This window comes from Myodes glareolus, chromosome 16 (genome assembly GCF_982192425.1).
Source record: "Myodes glareolus chromosome 16, mMyoGla1.1, whole genome shotgun sequence".
Classification (NCBI taxonomy): domain Eukaryota; kingdom Metazoa; phylum Chordata; class Mammalia; order Rodentia; family Cricetidae; genus Myodes; species Myodes glareolus.
The window spans coordinates 44,941,518-44,962,774 of NC_142041.1; the positions used below are offsets into that span (position 1 = coordinate 44,941,518).

General features: G+C 35.8%; 1 pseudogene; it reads right to left on the reverse strand.

The window, feature by feature from the left end:
- Window positions 1–551: 551 nt before the first annotated feature.
- LOC125391188 (small ribosomal subunit protein uS2 pseudogene) lies at window positions 552–1,441 on the reverse strand (annotated as a pseudogene).
- Between the last annotated feature and the right edge of the window lie 19,816 nt (window positions 1,442–21,257).

A 21,257-nucleotide genomic window follows, 5' to 3' on the forward strand; every position in this document is an offset into this window, starting at 1 on the left:
AATGATAAAATGATTTTCCTTTTTTCAGAAAAATTACTAAATCATTTATTTAAACCAAGTTACAAACAGTTACAACAAATATTGTTTGATTATGTTATATTGAAAATAGACTTTAATAGATAGAATTTCTTAACCTGGCATAAAGCATGTACTCTATCTACAAAATCTACTTTTCCATCTTTGTTTTTATATACACTAGTGCTAAAATAGTATCTAGCTGTCAGAGTTTTTCACCACAGATAAAAGAAGGTACCACAACCAAAGGAAGATCTCCATCTACCATGCTCAGTTTGGTGAGTCAGTTTCTACAGAATTATCTACAGAAGGATGGGTGATTCAAAAGCATCTGAAATTCATAAAGTTCTCAAGGAAATTTATAGGCAGTCATACTATGCTAGAGTCTCCTCCAGTCTATTGTTTGCCTTTTGTATATTCTTAGAATGTGAGATGTGGCATGAGTGTTTTGACCCATAGCACTTTCTCCATGAGAGAATCTTTTTTTTTTTCAACTTGTAGAAACTTTATTTTCCTTCCACATTTTTTCCCTTTGCTCAGGACCACTCAGTGGTGGCTCCAACCTACTCGGTGGCCTGCACTTTGTGGGAGCTGCTGACCAATCCTCAGTGGCTGACTGTGCACTCCAGTCTTCAGTAGGGACCTGCTGGATGGGCACCAAGGGCACCTGCACACCCTCAGATCAGTCAGCTGCCTCTGGCTGCCAGCAGTGAACTCAGGAGCTGGTGCAGTCCATTCGCCCTGAAATTCCTCCTTGGTCATGGCCTTCTCAGCAGCAGTCTGTTCTTCCTTCTCAATCTCCTCTGGGTCTCTGTAGAAGTAAAGATCAGGCATAACCTCCCATGGGTGCTCCCGGGATATAGTGCCACACATGCGGAGTACTTCCCCGGGCCAGCATCCACCACATCAGACCCACTGAGTGGGCTCCTTTGTTGTTGCACGGGATGGCGATGTCCACGTAGCGCAGAGGTGAGTCTGTGTTACACAGGGCAATGGTGGGCAGGTTCATGTAAGACGCCTCTGTGAGGGGCTGTTGGTCAGCCCTGGGATCAGTCACCACTAGAAGCCGTGGTTCCCTGAAGGCTGCCTGGATCTGGTTAGTAAAGGTCCCTGGGGTGAAATGGCCAGCGATTGGAGTGGCTCCAGTGGCGGCAGCGAACTTCAGCACCACTCGCTGCCCAGTGCTCCGGGAGAAGATGACACTGACATCAGCAGGATTCTCAATGCCAACAATAGCCCGAGCTGCAAGCAACAGCTTCTCCCAGGTCCTCTTCAGGTTGATGATGTAGATGCCATCGCTTTTCCTTTTGTGGATGTACTGCTCCATCTGAAAGTCGAGGTTGGTGCCACCTAAGTGTGTGCCTGCAGCGAGGAATTTGAGGACATCCTCCTCCTTCAGCTGCAGGACATCAAGGGCTCAGGACATTGTGTAAGTTTCCCTTTTAAGTTACGTCGGGAACCACGAACAACGCCATATGGACCCGTCCCGGGGCAGCGCGGAAAGCTCCATGAGAGAATCTTAAGAGGACTGACGTCATGAATGTCTCAGCCTGGGCTCCCAGATGCTTCTGTCAAGATGTCAATGATCATGTCAAATTCAGAAAAAAGAGATAACATTCGCACCAAAAAATATTTATTACAGATGTAGGCAAAAAACTTGCTTTCATATTCCTTTGGAATAATTATTTTTTTCTTTATTCTGAAGCAGTTACTTGCATTTTTGTGATATTATCACTAAGACCTACTGGTGCTTTTTATCCTTTGGGAATTAAATAAGAAAAATTATTTATTATGTTCTAAAAAAAATTGGTCTTAACTAATTTGTGGTCCCTGAAGTAAGCCTTTGTTTTCAGTACAATTTCAATACAGTATGTTCACTTTTTGGCCTTTACTATTGTTTAACTTTCAGGACACTTAGCTTAGAGTAATGAAGATAAACAAGGACATCCAAAACAATATTGATTGCTTGATGTCCCCAAATTTGAAGGCATATTCTTTCTTGGGCCAAAAATTGATTTACTTTACATGAATTCTACTGGGAGAGCAATAGGAATGAGAATAATTTGCCTGTTCTTTATGTTGTACAAATTCAAGTTTCTCAATATAACTAGCAATAAATTTTATGTGCCTTATTTAAGGAATTTCCAGGTCATTCACTAAGCGTGATCTAGAAATAATTTTACTTTAATTCCAAATGTTTATGTAGCCCTTTATATCATTTGGCATCTCTTCCTCATTTTATGTTTCCTTTAACTTTAGTCAAGATGTTCTACATCAATTGATCTTGACCAGAAAATATTTGTGGTAAATGGCCCTGAGCCAGTAGTATGCCTTTTACTTAATAAAATCTCATTCTGCATAACTTGAAAGGTGCCTCTATTTAATAGCTTATGAAACAGTGGCATCTCTTTCCTGTGCCAAGTTGCTGTCTAGTCCAAGTGTTAAATGGCATAATGAGTTCGATCTCTTCTAATACTGAAAATCAAGGCCCAAGAGTATGTCTATTCAGAGCGAGTTTGAGGATGGGTGATGACAGTTGGCTGTGGATATATCTTTCCCCAATGAGGAAGCTTCTATAGGCCCCATTCACTCTGCTCACTTGGTGCGTAGGCAGGAGGCTTTGTCAGACAGCATCGTAAATAGCCTAAGACATGTTTCAGACAATGACATCTAAAGACATTAATCTTTCTCTTCTGATTCCACTCGTGCGAATTGCGCTTTATGAAGAGTCCATTATTTAACAAAATTGCCTTTTACCTTCCTCAAAATCAATTTTGTATGAAAAGTGTGAGTTAAATCATCCAGAAGTCCAAAATTGTAGTGTCAGTTTAGATGTGACATGTGTTTTTCACTGAGGATCAATTGCTCTTCCTCAGCTACCACTTCTTTTGGGTGAGGGCAGGGTACTACTTTTTTTGACTGAAATCCTCAAAGTAATTACCATACATTTACATTCATAGTAACCCTAAAATGAGAATCATCCTTTAGTTTTGATTTTAAGTTACTTATTAAATCCTCACAGGGCCTTTTAGTAGCTTATAGCGAACCTGGGAAAGGAAAAGGTTATTTTTAAAAATAATTTAATGCCTTTGGATATATCATAACCTATTGAAATTTACTTTTGTATATGTAATAATGAGGCTTGCCAATTTTCTTTATGCAAATGTAAGCACAGTGTCAAGAAATAAGACCAATGCAGTAACATTCCAAAAATAAATATTTTCTTACACTATAAGAATATTGTAATGTAAAGCCATTCTTTTGTTTACACTGAGGTACGCATTACAGAATTCTGTAATGCCAACATAAAATAGCTATTTAAATAGATAACCTGGAAGAATAAACATAACTTCCTAGTCTAAGTTGTAATGAGAAAGTAACGGAATTAAATAAATGATATTAAATAATTAATAACATGAATTAAAATGAAGCAGATTTTGTGTTTTAGTGAAATATTTCTCAGTGTCTTTCCTAGGATTAAAAACACTGAGTATCTAAAAGAGTGTATGTAAATTATAATGTGTTTTTTTTATAAATTGTTTAATTCAAGAAAATTACTCACACATGATCTTGGGTATGTTGTACTTAACCTAGATCTAGTGTTCTCATATGCTCATAGCAAATAACAGAACAACACAACAACAAAGCCCTATTAACACTGTCCTTGGGCCTATAATCTAGTTCAAAGTCTAGTACTGCTTCCTTTGTTCCAGTAAAGGAAATAGTCTTCACATTCCAACAATTTGGTCATTTATGCTTCCTCTGTACTGAATGCTTTGACCTTTTTAGTGAAGAAAAAATTATTACACACAGGAAACGCAATATATCCCCCAGGGAGTAATGTGCACTATGATCTGAATGAGGATCTGAGGCTCATGCATTGACACATAGGTCAATGGCAAAATTTAAAAATAAAAGATACTACAACCAAATTCAAGTTGTGTGTGTGTACCTGGGATCTTCAACTGATTTAATTAAGATACACAAAAATTGGATTAAAAATATTATCTTTACTTTGCTTGATAAATTCTTCAGAATAAACACTTGAATAAAATTACTAGGACCATAATACTAACTTTTACTTAAGAAATCTGAGTTAGAAACATAAGTATGTAAGTGTGCTGTCTGTGAGGAAATGATGTAACTATAATTTACCCAAAATAAAGAAACTGTTTCTGTGGTACTTATTCAAAATCTACTTATTTGTGATTGTGAGCTCAGGAATTATGCTTTGAGCCTTCTATCTGTGAAAGAGAATTTTATTTAAGAGATGATCTGTAAACATTTTACCTAAGAGTACTTGAATGTACTTTGTCAATGATTTTGGACTATATGAACTTATTTGAACAAAAAAAATTACAGAAGTTAAATTTCACTGTGAAATAAGCTAATTCAAGAACTACTTCTATCTAAATAATCATTTCACATATTATAAACAACCTGCCATTTTACCTGAATATCATATTAAAGACTATTATATTTCTTATTCAGTTAGTTAACATTTCATATCCTGTGTCTTCTAAAACCTGATGTATTTTGTACTGCCGATATAATTTTTTTAATTTTCCTCATATTGTAAACAGATTTTTTTCTAACATTATATTCTAAATATGGTTTCCCCTCTCTCAATATCTATGAAATTCTTCCCACCTTCCCTCACATCTGAATCTCTGCCCTTACTCATGTAAAGGATAAGAATACAATACAATAAGAGAAAACAAAAATAAACCAGAATAGAACAAAGCAAACACATAAGCACAAGAGAAAGAGTCCAAGAAGAAGCATAAGAAATACATAGAGATGCACGGGTTCTTCCTCCCTAAGATGCACGGGTTCTTCCCTAAGATGTATGCCCAGTGAGACAGCTTCTGCGTCACGGGTGTGGCCTTGCTCCTCTTCTGCACTCAGCAGTGGGACTCCATCTGGCCATACTTAGGCAGGTCTTGTGCATGTGGCCCCAGTCTCTTTGAGTTCATATTTGTGTCAATCCTGCTGTGTTAGAAGGTCTTGTTTCTTCGGTGTCTTTCATCCACTCTGGTTCTTACAGTCTTTCTGACTCCACCTCTGGAGGTTTTCCTGAGCCTTGCGGGAGAGATTTGTTGGAGACATCCTCTATAGGGCTGAGTGTTCCAAGGTCTCCCACTTTCTGCAAATGGTCCAGCTGTAGTTTTTCTAATTTCTTCAGTCTGCTAAATGCAGAAGCTTTGCTGGTAACTAAGCAAGGCACTGACCTATGATTATAGCAGTATGTCAGGAGTCATTTTTTGTTACATCCCTTTAGTAGTAATTGTCATTACCTTAGATCTCTGGCCTGTCTGGTCTCAGGTTCTCGGATACCTGAGCAGTGATGGGGATGGGTTCCACCTCATGGACTGGGCCTTAAATCCAACCAGCTACTCCCACGATTAGTTTCTCCCACAAGTTTAGCACCACTAACTAGCATACCTTGCAGACAAGTCATCACTGTAGAGCAAATTGGTAATAGTCAGAGTACTTTCCAGTGTCATGAACACTACTCAGTAGCTCTAGGTAGGCACCAGCTCAACTTCTCCATGTTCAACGTGTTATGTAGGTGTTGTCTTCAGCAATACAACTATACTGTCATTTTGTGAAGAGTAACCAATAATTTTGAAAATAACTTCATTGATTGGGGTTCCCATGTGACCCCCTTTTCCAACAACTCAGTTAGATGGAAGTCATTTCCAGAACTGGAGGATTCATTTGGAGATAAGAAAGACCCATCTGGGGTTCCATATTCCCCATTATTTGGCAATTCTATTTATATATGTATATATTTTAAGAAGCTTATCCTGAATTAGGTTTCCATATAACCCCTCAAATGACCCTTGGTTTTAGCTGTCTCTCTCCATATTCCTTTCCCCCTCTCCCCCCTTCCTCCCTATTTGGATAATTCTCAGCACTGGTGTTCTCAATTCACCAATAAAAAGACACAGATTGACACACTGAATTTTTTTTAAAAAAAAGCAGCAAATCTCTCCTACTTTTGTATATAATAAAAACAACTTAAAGAAGAGACACCATCCCAGGGCAAATATATAGAAAGAGATATCCTAATCAAATGGACCGAAAAAGCAAGTCAGTATAGCAATTCTAATATCTTATAAAAAGACTTCAGGGGCTAGAGAAAAGGCTCAGAGGTTAAAAGCAGTGGTTGGTTTTTCAGAGATCCTGAGTTGCATTCTCAACAACACATGGTGGCTCACAACTAACTATTATGAGATCTGGTACCTGCTTCTGGCATGCATGAATATATGCAGTCAGAACACTATATACAATAAGTACATAAAAATACCTTTGAAAAATAAAAGACTTCAAACCAAAAATATTTGGAAGAAATAGTGGAGGATTTATATACTCATTAAAGGAAAAATCTGCTAAGAGGATCCTACAATTCTAAACATGTATTTACTGAACACAAGGACACCCAAGTTCATAAAACAAACACTACTGCAGCTTAAGCCACATATTGACCTTCACACAGTGATAGTAGTACCCACTTTTGCCAACTGAAAGATTATCCAGACCAAAACAAAGAAACAAACAAAAACTAAACAGAAACTCTGAATCTAAACGATGTCATAAACCAAATGGACCTAAAAGACATATTAATAGAACATTTCACCTAAGCACAAAAGGTTATATTTTCTTCTCAACAGCTCAATAAACTTTCTCCAAAATTGACTACATATATGATATATTTTAACTATCAAATATATCACATGATATAAGTACTTTCTGAATATGATTCTTACTCCTCACCTTCTATTATAACATTCCCGTTACCCCTGATTATAAGATCATCTTTCCACTCATTTTGTCATTTCAATTTTTGTCTCATTCTGCCTTTACATGCAATACCTACAGTTTTTAGTGATAATAAATATAACATTCTGAATTCTTGATAAATGAACTGTGGGAGCTTTAGTGAAACCATCTTGGTCTGATGGGTCCAAAGTGCCTACTTGTTTTGCTCACCTTTGCTAAAATAGGACCAACCAGGATATTTTGCCAAGAAAAACAACACAGATGTTGCCTCCTTGAAAACAGGATGTTTTGAAGTCCTTTCAACTCAAAGTAGTTTCAGATAAAGAAGTCTAATGGTTCTGAGCAGTATATCAGCACTGAACAACAAAAAATCAGGGCTTGCAGTATTCACTGACTGTCCTCCTGGGTGAAAATTTTGTCAGTCTCTTTATTTTCCCTTTAGTCCTCACACCCCATTTCAGGTACTGTTTGACAGGCCAGCAGATTCCGACAATAAACAGTTTGATGATTTACATAATGTCCCTCATCCATCTTCTTTTCCAGTTGGTTTTGTGAAATTCTTATTTTAACCACTGCTTAAAAATTGAACAACTTGAGACTATGGATGACAATACATCTTTCCTGATTTTCTTACACTTGAAGTACATTTACAAAGAATGCTGGGTTATGTGTTCTCTTTCCTTTTGTGTATTTTTGTGCCTTATTAAATGTTTCTGATTTTATCTAGGGGTTGGTTTAAATTTTTACATAAACATGCATTATTTTTATGATTCTGATTAAATAGGTATAATTCGTACAGAACATTGTAGTTTCTACAGATATCCTTTCTTATCTGAGCCCACTTGCATGTTTGATCTCTCCCACTCCATTTCTTTCTTTCTCTTTCCCTTCTTTCTCTTCTCTCTCTCTTTCTCTCCCTGCCCCCCTGGTGTGTGTGTCCTGTCTCTTTTGTCTTGTCTCTCTCCTTTCGACATTTTGAAATAGTCTATTGTTGACTTGGAGCTTATTGACCATGCTAGACTGACTGGTCAGGATCTGTATACCGTACCCATCTTTTTGCATGGATGCAGGCGTTCTGAATTCAGGATTTCTTGCTTATAAATAAAGCCTTTATCAACTGAACTATCTTCTTATCCCTCTTCAATGTGCCTTTAATGTTGCAAATATAGTGTCTCTCAAAGAAGCCTGCTTCAGTCTACTGAGTTGTAGCTCTATATTCTTTTACATACGTATCAGGATTTTCTTGAATTGAATATTACTCTTGGAGTTTTTGAGTTGTCCATGCTTTGAGTTGTGGAAAAATATTAAGACATGACTTTTCCCATAGTAATAAAACACCTTGTTTGAGATCATAGCATCTCTCCTTCACACTCACTGTATTGCTTCCCTTCTGCTCTTCTTGGAACTCTAAAGTCTCGGGCCTGGTCTTCCTAAACTGTCTTCCTTACACTTAAACTGTGGCTTTTTTTTTTAAATCTGTCTCACTGTGTAGTGAGAACTCATCAAACTATTTCAAACTCTAAGAGATTTTTCTTTCTCTGTATCCAGAGAGTTAGGATAACAGGCAAGCACCGTTATCCCTGGCAATAGGAGGCTTTCCAATACAATTGTTTATTTTCTGTGCAGGTTCTAATTACTTGATCCCATATTTTATACCTATGACTAATTGACATTTTTGTTTTCCTAATGTCTCCCTAGTAAGTATTTCATGGGCCGTCTTCCTCTAAGTAAGATTGTTTTGTCATGTGTTGACAGATTTGGTGTGTTTGATCATAGCTGCTTCCTATCTGTTCTCCGTTTTTAGACTAGGTCTTCACTGCCTTTCTAGAAAGGATTCCCAGGAAGGAAGGACCTCCCGCATACAGTGCCTCTGTTCTACCTTCCCGTTCCAATGTTTGAATAAAGAATTCTATTTCAGAAACTATGTTTTCTCAGTACACAGTGCTTTAAATTTTCATGTGCTTAGACTGACTATTATTTTGTTTTATATCTTCCTCTGTGTTTACATTTAGTAAATACTTCTCCATTCCTCAAACAGATAAGAAGTCACCTCAATTTCTTCTCATTTCATTTTCAGATTTATTATTCTACTTTGTGATGCATACTACGAGATTATGATCAAAGTTCATTTTGTCTGTAGACACATTTCTTCATATTTTTTGGTGACTAAACGAACCCATTTCCCTAATTCATCTGTGATGCATCCTTTTACATATCTTAATGGATCTATCTACATCTAAATATCAACAATATCAATGTTGGACTTATTAATTCGTATGCCAGCAGCACATTACATAAATTATTAGTGCCCTAATATGATTTAATTTTCTAAAGAAAAGTCTTTCATTATGTTTTTTATCACTATTATTACCAGTAGTAAGATATTCCTAGTCATGTATAGCAGCACGCACCTGTAGTCCCAGCACTCACAGGCAAGGAAAGGAGGGTTGTAAGCTGGAGGCCAACTGAGCTGCATAGTTAATCACCTATCTGAACATATTTGAGTGGTAGAGCATTTATCTTCAAGTGCAAAGTCCTTCCTTTGATCTGAATCATCACAAAATGCATATTATTTCTTTGTTTGTCATTGTGCAACAAAAATAAAAGTAAAGGTAAAAGCATTGCTTGAGTGTTCACTGCCCAGTTGTCATTTCTGTACATATAGATTCACAAAGGAAATTTCACATTTGTAGAAAATTTTCTGTAAAGAGATATTAAGATGTTCATAAATTGTTCAATACTAATGGAAGTTTAGCCTGCATGTCTCATTTTATCTATTGAAAGCTAGAACTGGCATGGATTACTTTTCCTTGTTAAATTATTCAATCAATTAAATTTCATAACTAAAAATTCCCATATATGTGGTTTCTAATTCAAATGTTTTTGTCTCCATTTATTAATTTTATATAAAAACTTATTGATATTTTATTTCAAGTCAATTTATAAATTATTTTAGTATCTTATTGACATAAATATCAAAAAAGAAAAATTCTTCTGATAGACAACATATTTTATTGTAGTTTTTAGCTTTCTATTACTCATTATGAATTATATACATTTATAAAAATATGAAATTTATTATAAAAGATTTGCTAATAAAAATTACACAGAAAAATTAATGTCTCAAAGTTGATACATCTCAATATATGCTATGCTTATCAAATTCACATTATATTTAGTTTTAAAATTACATATTCATGTATTATTTCTATTCTGTTTCTTTTCATCACACTCTCATTTGTTTACAGAACAAGAGGTACTTACTTATATTTTAAAATCAGTTTTATGTCTTGTTTTCTTCTGCCCAAGTGTAAATTAGAAGGGATTTGAAACCAATGAGTTGTTTTATTTTTATCTAATTTTTTGGTAGACATTTTAATCATTTAGTCATTATGTCTTCTTGAGAAATTAATTTTTTCAGGAACAAAATACTGTTCTAATGTTTTCTTAACCCAGAAGCTATATATGATCTGTTCCTGCATCTGGACTCAATTCTTTTCTTACAATCAACATTTTTAGTCTTGTCTGAAATAGTAAACCAATATCATTTTCTTACTATATTGTATTATTCCAACGGACATATTACGACTTCAGTAACATGTTCAGGCATTTAAAGCTGAAGTTCTCTGTTGGTGTGCAGTGTGTGCTCTCTTCCTTAGTTTGTGTTAGATTTCCATATGGAAATACTTGGCCTCTTGACCTTTAAGAACAGAGTTTGGGGCCTTCATTTTCCTCAGGCCATGCATTTGGTGCAGCTTCGATCAAGGTAATGTGTGGGCCACAGTGCATTAAGTTAACCAATAATATTTGATTCTAGTTGCTAATATTTTCAGAATAGATGATTATACCAGGAACTCAGAAGCAAAGGATAAGTGAGTCAACTTAGAATACAAGTTCTCCCGATTGCTGCTCTCGTCAATATTGGTGTCTGCCAGACAACATCAATACCCACTCTATTGATATAGTGCAGAGTACTGTAACAAATAGTCCTAAAGCCTCACTATTCCTGTGAAACCTGGTGAACAGGGACAAAAACAGACACTGGAAACCTAAGTGTAAGGATAAGAAGCAGTACTCAAAGTGTCCGGGTGTTGGGACCATTTGGAGTCCTGGCCTCCAACTGCTCTTCCCTGCTAGAGGTCTTTACTTTCCTTCTGATTTGAGTTACTGAAAACTGTGTCAAAGTTGTTTACCAACTCTGCTTCACAAGCACATATTGCCTTGCCTTGAGGATCAGAGGATAAGGTTTCACTTGTTGGCCCACCTGACTGTGTTGGGTATATAAGCCTCCGTTATGCTATTGAATAAAAGGGCTTCTTACTAGTGACTAGAGATCCGTGTCTCTGTCTCTCTGTCTGTGTGTCTTTGTGTGAGTTTCAATCTCCAGACCCTTGCCCGAAGATCGTGAACTGTATGGTAGCGCATAGAGCACAGTTAGGTGTTGTATGCTGCACCCGGGCCCTGAGCAATGACAAGGGCAAAAAGCCCAGAGCAGTGCTAAAGAGGAAAGATCACACCAGCTTACATCAAAGCATCCTAAAGGCATTAGCGGTCCTGTCATCTTATCTAAAGCTTTGAGTAAGACTATTTGTTTAATTTGATACAGTGATTTTAAAGTAGCCCAGTAATCACTCTTCCTTCTTTTCAACATGTGTACATGCGTAGATGCATTCTCAAACTTCCTAATGTTGGCTTAGCCATTCCTACACTATAGAATACATTATAAACTATTTGCTTCTAGTGTGCAAAATTATTGTTGCAATCATTTATTAATATCGAGCTCACATCTATTTTAAGATGCTAAAATTTCTATTCATGAATGATCCTGAGGGGGAACTAGAGGGACTGGGGTGGTTAGGAAAGCAAAGGAGACTTTCCTGAGAGAGCAGCTCCTTGTTCCCAGAAGATTTTGTAAGGGGAAATGATAGGAAGTCCTAGGATTAGTTATCAAAACAGGAGCAATGTGGGTCAGGTAAGGACCCAGGGACTCTGCAAAAACACAAAACTCAGAGTCCATTCAGTGGATTGCCAATCTTAGAGCCTCTTCCAGAACGGAGCTGTGACGCTTGTTTTCTCCATGAATTGGTCATCCATTTCCTTTAGTAGTTAATTCTTTGTCTATTTCAGTGTATCAGTTCATCAGAGCCAGAGAACTTGGATGAATTTCAAGTAAGAGACTAATATCCGTTTACTTGGATAGAATGCTTTTGAAAATGCTCACACTGGTTATCACAATTTTTTTCTTTTTAACTCATATTAGTACACAGATGCATTCACATACTTCCTAATGTTTGCTTGGCCATCTCAGCATTATAGAATAAAGTGCAACCAATTTTATGTTCTATAAAATCTTTAACACATGAAAGAAGGCTATTGAATACATAAAATTATTATATTTTGCAATTATTTATTAATATTTAACTTATATATACTTTTAAAATGCTAACATGCCTATTAATTAATGACAAAAAACATTTTCAAATCATTTTTTTGCTTTTTGTTTTGTTTTGGTTTTGGTTTTTATTTACATTTTCTCGGCTCCCCTACTTTCTTCCTCTCTCCTTTTTTACTCTCTCTCGTGAACCCCATGTACCCAATTTACTTAAGAGATCTTGTCTTTTTCTCCCCATGTAGATCCATGTAGATCCTCTTTGTTGTCTAGGGTTGTGGACTGTAGGCTGGTTTTTTTTGTTGTTGTTTTATGTCTTAAAGACACTTATGAATGAGTACATAGTATATTTTCCCTACTGGGTCTGAGATGCCTCACCCATATCTTTCTTTCTAGATCCGTCCATTTGCCTGCAAATTTTAAGATGTCATGATTTTTCATTGCTGTGTAGTACTCCATTGTATAAAAGTATCTCATTTTCTTTATCCATTCTTTGTTTGAGGAGCATCTTGGTTGTTTTCGTGCTCTGGCTATACATTGTTTTAATCTTAAGTGTACCCCATGTGGTAAACAATGACCAAATCACTGAAACTTCACTTGTTACTTATGAAGTTTACCTTTTAGCACTCAAGTTTGAACACTGAGGAATGTTGAATCGTAAGTTTACAGTGTAATAGGACATAAAATGCAATTGACTAATTAGACTGCAAATTGTCTGGAGCAAAATAAAACCTTAGTGTAGTCATTGAAGGGTCCTGAGAATGGATCCCAGAGTTGAAACCTCAGCAATTTACAGCAACTGTCATAAGGAACAATGTCACAGGTCAGACTCAAGCAGTCAATACAATAGAGTGTGCTTTCCTATGTAACATTTGGTTTTCATACTAGCACAAAGTTCCGGGAGGAATTTTCATATTTTCTGTCTCTGAGACATACTTCTATTTTTGGTCTTTGACCCTTGGAGAGACCTTGTCAATCCAGATGGAAAATTTTTACTTAGATAATGTATGTGTATTTAAACATAGACTTACTGTATTATAGGTATTATTAGGTCAATAATTAGCAGCATGATTTCTAGGACACCTTACTATTTTTAGAAACCTTACTGTTATTTTACTACCCTCTTTCCTTTCTTAATTTGTATTTATTTCTCTCCCCACTTCTGAAATAGAGCTACCTCCTTTTCTATTTCTCTTATCAGATCACTGTACCCAGCCATGTCCCACTCTATCAAACCCCCAATCCTCCCAACCGGGCAATAGTCCCTTTTACTTCCTTGGTTCCTTCAGTTACTCCAGAATATGTACTCACTGAAGCCTTGGAGCTAGGAGTCTCATATGAGAGAGTACACATAATGTTCTTTCTTGTTATGGGTTATGTTACCTAGCAGGAACTTTTCTAGTTCTCTCCTTTTACCTCAATGCTCAGTACTTCATCTTTATTTACAATTCAGTAGTTTTCCATAATATAAATACCCCATATTCATTATCCCTTCATGAAGGTTAGAACACTTTTTCATTCTCAAAATATGGCATAAATAATACTTTTATACCCCTATAAATCACCAGAACCTCGATGATTTTGCTTTGATGCATTTGGTTATTCATTTCATAATTTCTAGCTAACTTTTAGGTTATATTACCTAAATATGATTTTTCTTATTTTTATTCAGATTTTTAAATTATTTCCACTATATAGGAATACACATTATGATTTTTAATGTGTTTATAATTTCTATGTGTTTATAATTAGTGATTTCTATGTGTTTATAATTATTTATACCAAATTTTATATGAAAATATTTTCAAGATTTCATATTTTTGAATTGTCATATTTTTCAAGTAATGAAACAATAAATATTCTCTGTTTAATCTCTCTTTTTGCTCTCTAATTTACTCGTTTGTGTTATGGACCACGGTTGAGTTTCAATCTAGAACCTCAGCATGCTAGGCATATGTGATAGCATTGAGCTGTATCATTGGCAATCTTTGTCTTCTTTATTCAATTTTCATCATATTAGCTAGTTTATTTAATGCACTAACAATTTTCCCTTTCCTTATGTTTTTGACAGCATTTAAAAATATTTAAAGGTTATTAAGATGTTACATCTAAAGCAATAACAAATTCTCTTCTTTCATATGGTATCATTTAATAAAATGATCAAATGTCTCAAAGATCATACCCTTCTTTTTCCTACATAACTCACTTTATGTACAAATGAACTACTTTTAAAGCTTTTCTTATCAGGTATATTCACTATGTAGTTTGTAGAAATTTTTTCAGGTACTCATGATGAGTGCAATTTGAAAGATAAATTTTCAAAGCTTATATAATTTTTGTTATTATATCACTGGGGCTTGGTAGCAGTTTCCTTATCTACTCATACCCTTTCCTTCATTCATTTTTATTAAAAATTTATTGTGTCTGTACCTGTCTCACTAGCATTGTAAAAAGTAATGTATGACATAAAACAAGTGAAAAAATATTACTGTAACTACAAATATACTAACTCAGCCACAGACCTGGTAAATACAGACCATCTGACATTCTGATTATATATACACTTTATGGTTTTTCATAGTAAATGCAAACTGAAGATTTAGAAAAGCATTTTATTTACCTTGACTTACAGATGCTGAGGACAATCACAGTATATGTTAAGAGTTTAAAAGTGGGGCAGATAGAAAACCCAAGTCACTGAGCCAGTGGTCTGAGCTTTCAAGCTGGAAAGACTCAGGGCTTCCTCTGTTGCACGCTTTCCATTAGCAGTTGCTTAAGGGAGAACATTCCGATGACTCTTTCTGCATTGCTTGTCTTGATTTTCAGTTTTTTTCCAATTTTATCAGAGTGGCTCATAAATAAACATGTCCCCAGCTCACGTTGGGAGTGACAGTTTATTCCTACTCTTGGATGGATTGCACAAGATATCCACTGTTTTTTTTTTTTCTCTGACTACACCTACAGGTAGTTTTAAAATTAACTACCTAACATGGTAGGATGCCTAAGAATTTGGGACTGCTTCCTCTTTGCGACACTCGTTGTCAAGTGAAACTTTGAACTTGGTAAAAATAATTTTTTAAAAGATACATCTGGCGAATTTGTCCCTGGAGCCAGGGTGTATGCTGCCCTTCTGTGAACTCAACTTGTTTAAATGCAATGTCACATGTGGTTATGTGTTGTTAGGTTCTGTTTGATTAGGTTGAATCATTTTGGGTGCTTTTCATGGAAGCTTGTGGTGCTTTCCATACATTGCTGATGACCTTGATGACTGTGTACACAGGGCTGTACCATCAAAGACTGGCACCCAACTGTGGCAGTGCCCTTCTGTGATCCACAGCTGCTCCGTGCCCTGAGAGCCCTCATGGCAGGGCAAATGGGAGGCAAAGGGAAAGCCACACATAGATCACTTGTACCCCACGCATGGGATGTCACACTTGTTCAAATGTTTACTCTTTTTTTATTCTTCTTCCAGCTGAGCTCTTTCAACTCACTGGAAGGTGACTGGTGCTTGTCTGAGATCTGAAGGTCATGAATTCTATTGCACTGTCAGGCTTCATGGATGTGGTTAGCAGATGACTATGATGGCTGTGCTCTTTGTACGTGGGGTCACAGATCATTAAACATCACTCCCATTAGCATCTGCTTCTGTCTTTCAACAATAACATATGGGAGCCAATGGAATGTCGGAACAGAGGGAAGGTAACACATTTGTCAGCCCACTCTACTGGCATACATGAATTTATAAATGCAGAAGTTTCTTTGTATACCACACCATCATCCTAATAAAAATCTTCCTCTTTGTATTAACCTTTTTGATTAAATTAGTAATTGAAAATTATAGAATCCAGCTCTTTGGGAACCCAACAATGGTCTCTTGGTGAAGGATATTTTTCCCACCGTGTTTTATTGCATACACTTCATTGCGTGTCCAAGGTTGGTGCATTGTTTCCCTTCTAATTTCAATGTCTTTAGTGTCTTCCAATGTACCTGTGTCATGCAGGTTTATTGAAAACATGGTTTTTTCTCTTATGAACATTCTGGTCAAAATTCTTGTTTTGGCATAAAATGTTAAAATTCTTTAGACTTATCTAAAATTATTTATACTATGAGCAAAAATATGTCTTTTAACTATGATTTGTCACTGGTTACTATTACACTATCTTCTTTACCAGGATCATACCACTATGTAGAAGAATGTTGCATCGTCAGTAGCTAGGAAATGGGATTTAACAGACCTGCACTTTCAACAGCAATCTTAATTCCTAGTGAGTAGAGGGAAATCTCTTGGTGAAAACTATGAAACAGTGAAAAAAGAAATTGAAGAAAGCAGGATTGATACCTTGTATCTTGGCAGAATGACTATTTTTAAATGACTATACTACCAAAGTAACTACTATCAAATATTCAATAACATTGTTTATATAAATAGAAAAAACAATTTCATGTAGAAACACACACACACACACACACACACACACACACACACACACGTAAACACTCCTAAGGAAAAAAACCCATGCTAGAAGTATCAAAGTACCTGATTAAAAATTATATTAAAAAGCTACCATAATATTTTAAAAGCATGATTGTGGTATAAAACCATACATGCCCACAAAGTGGATTAGGATAGAGAATCAAAAAATATAAACTCACAAAGCTATAACTGTCTGACTCATGTCTACTTTTTTAGAAAATGATTAAATTTGAGTCTCTTCTTTGAGGATAAACACTTATTTTCTAGATAATAAAAAAATCAATGTAGGGAAATTCTTCTTGGAAGTTCAGAAAATGACAGAGACCTAAAGAAGTTGGCACTAGTTGGAACAAATAGGAGGAAACTGTCCTAATTACTAACTTTTCTCAGCTTCAGCTCTTTATTTGATTTATATGCATATTGCTTCTTGCCTTTGATTATTTTGTGTGATTATTATTGAAAATTCCAATGCTGAAAATTTGATTTCCGGCAATTTTGTGATCTAATTTTGTGTGGTAATTAAAAGATTGTTTTAAACTTTCTTGTTTTTGTGTAACCTATCATGTAAGAAGGATTCCTTCCTCTGTGTTGCAATTTTTTTATTATGATGGCAAGCTAGCTGTTTTCCAGGGCATTTTATCTAGGTTGAGTGTGTTCACCAGTGGATTTCTGAGTGAGTACTAAAGCTCTAAGAATTCCATCTTTGTTACTGTACCAGCTAGAACTGAGTATTTTGTGTGACTTTTCACTACTAAACTGAAGTTAACATTAACTTTATGAAAGCCCAATAAAAATTACTAGATGGAGAATAATAATTTGAAACTAGCTAAGATTATTTTGCAGTGAATCTGAATCTTTTTGATCATTCAGGTACTTGTTGAGCTGAGTGATAACATCTGATTATTTAATCCATAATTCTTTTTGTAAAGAATCTGCTCATTCCAATATACTTTGGAATATTTTATCCTACCATTCTCGTCTTACAGGTGATATTAACAATAAAGCCCAAGGACAATATGGAACATACCGTGCTGTGGAAACCTGCTGTGGTGAGAGGAGGGTTAGATAGCAGATGTTTCTCCACCTTTCTGCTTTTGTCTTGGGACATCACATAGTGCATGACTCAGACAGTTTGTCCATGTCTCTTTGGCACTGCAAAACATATATTGTATGCCCCAAGAATTTAACTGTTTTAGTTCAACTTTTCTTGGCATTTCTGCTATTTTGCTGCATATGAATATACTATTACTAGCTGCTAGTCATAGTTTAGGTAGAGCTCATCTTGATTACTCAGAGGCCTTATTACAGCTTGAAGTGGGGCTTCTCAGCCACGCTTGTTTTGAGTAAAACTTTGTTTACTGAACAAAAGAGTTAGAGCTGAAGACTTAAGTATTTATTGGTGCTGAGTTGAGCATAGAGTGTGAAGTGGAATTCTGTTTTAAAGTAAACGTAGGTATCTGCTTCTATCAGAACAAACCCACTTCATTACTCAAAATACACAAACAGTGAATCAATGTGAAGAACTATTAACAAAATGGTGTTTATAAGATTTTATATTGATCAGCATGGCATTCTGTATTCCATACCTTAGCATGAGAACATCTGTGGAAACTCTTTGTACGTGAAAATAGAACTCATTAGAAACACTTTACTAGTCTCTCAAATCCCTAACCTTCTCATTTGTATAGCTGGGGAATCTAAACTAAGAATCTCTCACAGATGTATCTAATGTTAAGCAAATCCCACCAGGGGTGAGTTCATTACCAAAAGCAGTTATAAATCAAATGGAATCCTGACGGACTGATTATGTATTCACCAGTGGTAAATAGCAAATTCTGTGAAGTAGAGGGTTAGCTATTGTCTGTAGTAAGTCACATCAATTTGGAGAAATGATGAGTAACAAAATGTTAATTGCCAAACGTGGTAAGCAATTGAAAATGTAGTAATGGACATATAATTTTGGTTAGTCGCACATCACTCACTTTTTCTGCTCTTTGTCTGTCCTTCTTCGGAGAACATCAAATGCCTGGAGAAGAACACTAGCACACCTGAGTTAGCTAGAATCAAGGATTTGCGATTAACTGGTGCTTACTAGCAATTTCTCATCAACCTTTAACTTTACCAACATCTCACTATGCCACCGTCACTTTAAAATCTTGTATTAGGCCTGGGGAGAGAGCTTCATGAGAAAAAGCAGTTGCCAATCCTGCTTGACACCCTGAACGTGAGTCCTAGGTCCGTCCCACTGTGGAAGGACCTCTGAAGCTGTCCTCTGGCCCTGACCCATGTGCTATGGTGTATGAATATCCACACTAATGCATGCACAGATTGCACAGACTCACATACAGAAAGAATACTAAAATAAAATACAATTTTAAAAATGATTTTGATATATGCTTTTCAAATAGTCGCATTGGTGTTTAAATCAAAAGCACACCCCAAAAGCATGGGATTTCTATTTCTCCAGTTTTCCATATTGAAAATGTTTCATGTTTGCCATTCTCTTTCTCCATGTCATGGAGAAATCAGGGATTGTAGGACAGGGGCTGATTGCCAGATGCTACCATCAATGAGGCGCATTACTGACATAAGTTCCCTGCCTCCTACCAATGAGGTATCCTATTGTACTGCTCTTTTACTCAAACTTAGGTTGATCTTGTGACTTATTGAGGGCAGCAGAATCAGATAAGTGAAGTCCATAGTTTTGATATGTGGGTTCAAAGAAGTCAGTTACTTTAGACTTTCTTCTTTTGGTATTCAGTTTCCATACAGAAACTTGGTGAGATTTGGAATTAAGGAAGACAAGTATGGAGAAAATCTCAGGCATTCTTGAGGCTCCATCAGTTTGTCTTCCAGAAGGTGGTCAAGGCATATGAATAGTTATTTGCAGTCCACTATTGAGCCATCTTAATGTGCCATACGGATGAGTTATTTCCAGCAATACTTCAATACAAATTGAAGAAGCCTAAGAAAAAGTGAATAGTAGTGATGTTAAGGTCTTATACTTCCTTGCTATTTGACACACAACAATAGAAAACTAAAACAATGATCTAAGAGATGGAAATAAGTCTCCTGTGCCTGAACTTTGTCTTAATAAAAGCATCTTATCATTGTCTCCTTCCCAGTCTAATTAAGCTCATTAACAAGTTTTGTTTTATTGCATTTTATCATCTTTATTTCCATGTTTAGATAATTGAAACATTTTATTCAGAAGTTTTAGAAATGTGTTCATAAGGAAATATTAAAGGCCATATAAAAGGTAAATCAAAAAATAAAATTTATGTCAATAGTTTTAATTTGCTATTGCAATATCATGCTGAAAAATCAATCATTTTCTGCAGTTTGCCTTGGCAAAGGGTTAAATTATTTAAACATTGGAAAATATTTACTTGAATATAATATCTTGATTTTTAACATCTTATTCCATAGCCAAGTTTGTCATAATATGAAATAATTATTTCATTTTCTTCCATAATGATTATTTTAAGACGTATTATAATTAAACACAATTAATTATCAAGTAGGAGTAGAAAGAATAGCATTTTAATTCCTTCCAAGGGTGGCACATACATAACTGAGAAAGCATTTTTAAAACTCTATTTAAAAAATGATAACAATAATGACCCTAGCAAATTAATTTTAGACTCATGGTCCTCAGCTCCCTGCATATAACACAGAAATGGAAAGTGTGCAAAATAAGCAACATGTCAGCATGTTGCTATGTAGCCCAATTCAACAAGAATCATTTTACTTACAGTTTGAGGATTGAATAAGTCTTTATTAAGTATCAGATCAATGGCAAAATGCAGTAGATCAATATTAAAGCTAATTCAGCCAGTGTTTAGATATGACTTTCACACATATAAAGATAGTAGAGGTGGCTTGGAAATTTAAACAATGGTATAGGTCTCCTGAATTACCTCATATGCTGCATACCAATTGTGGGTTAGGAATTCTTGACTCTGAAGGCCTTGATGACTGGAACCTCCAGAGGCATGAGAGGGTTCAAAGAAATCATAAAACTCAGGTTCAGAATCTGAAATACTTGACTTTGACTATAACAGGGACAAGCATAAAGATTAAACGGCTTTGAATGTTTCAGAATCTCAAACCATTCCTCCCCCCCCCCTTTTTTAATAGTCGTAGAGAAAAAAAGGGCCTGAAAAAACATGCTCACACAGAATACTAAGAAGCAAATCTGGAATAGAGTAACTGTAATTATATAAGGCATTAAAATATTTCAGCGAGTTTAAGAATATTGGGCTTCTTTCAAGCAATCGGAGCCTTGCTCCTGATTTATGTGCACTGTGATTTGATAATGTAAATGTAACAGCCACTGATTCTAGAATTCTGACTTACGGAATTGAACTGTGTTTACTGAGGGAAAAACTTCTAATGTTTCTTGGAGGTGGCAAATGATCATCTAAAAGCAAAGTTCTGTAGGAGTCAAACTGGGGAAGGCAATTTGATATTGGCTTGTGCTATATATAAACAGAAGTGTGAGAGGCGTGTTAGAGAATAGAGAGAAGAGGTAAAAGAACAAATTCTGAGTAGCAGCCTTGCAGGAGGATAAAACCTGAGCCTGACGTGTGG